Below are 668 nucleotides of genomic sequence, written 5' to 3' on the forward strand. Positions count from 1 at the left end.
TGAATCTGAATGTCCCTTCCTTGCCAACAGCCCCTCTGCCCCTCATTGCCACCACTTCCCATAGCCCTTTGCGATGACCAAGTCCCTCCGAGACCCCTTCCCCCGCTACTCCAAACCCCTGACGCCCGTCCTCGTGCCTGTTTTAGTCCGCTCAGGTCTCTTCGCTGCCTCAAAGCTCTTGTCCGGCTCCTCCCGCCTCTGAAATAGCGCCCTCTGCGCTCTACCTCGCTTCCTGCTCGGAGGTCTCGTCCTCCACGTCTTTCTTGGCCTGTTCTCCATCTTCGGAATCATGCCCTTTTCCTTTCTGCTAACTGCCCGTGGGTTTTTGCAACATCCCCCTCTAATGCCCTGAAATCTCTCCTGATTCCTTCTTCTCCGTCCCCGCATCCTTAGCTAGGAGCCTTCCAGAGCCTTCCGAGGCGCAATCTCCCCGATCACACAGATCCTGCACGCTTAGAACCCTCCACTGTGCCTCGTCCCTTCCGACGCCTCTCTTCAGCCTCATGTACCTTCACGTCCTTCCTCAGCGACCCGCAAGACCTCGCTATTCCTTAGGACCCCTCTGAGTCATCAAGTACCTTCGTTAACTGTCCCGAAGCCCCGCCTCCAAAACCCCTCTTCCACCTGCGAATAAATACTCCTCTTCCTTCATCAAAACCCCTTAAGTT

At 56.1% G+C, this 668-nt stretch overlaps 1 protein-coding gene across 1 annotated transcript in view; it reads right to left on the minus strand.

The window, feature by feature from the left end:
* PRR12 (proline rich 12) overlaps positions 1 to 668 on the minus strand; it is a 24,427-nt gene that overhangs the window by 15,746 nt on the left and 8,013 nt on the right.

This window comes from Pteropus medius, unplaced genomic scaffold, assembly GCF_902729225.1.
Source record: "Pteropus medius unplaced genomic scaffold, Ma_sr-lr_union100, whole genome shotgun sequence".
NCBI classification, from domain to species: Eukaryota; Metazoa; Chordata; class Mammalia; order Chiroptera; family Pteropodidae; genus Pteropus; species Pteropus medius.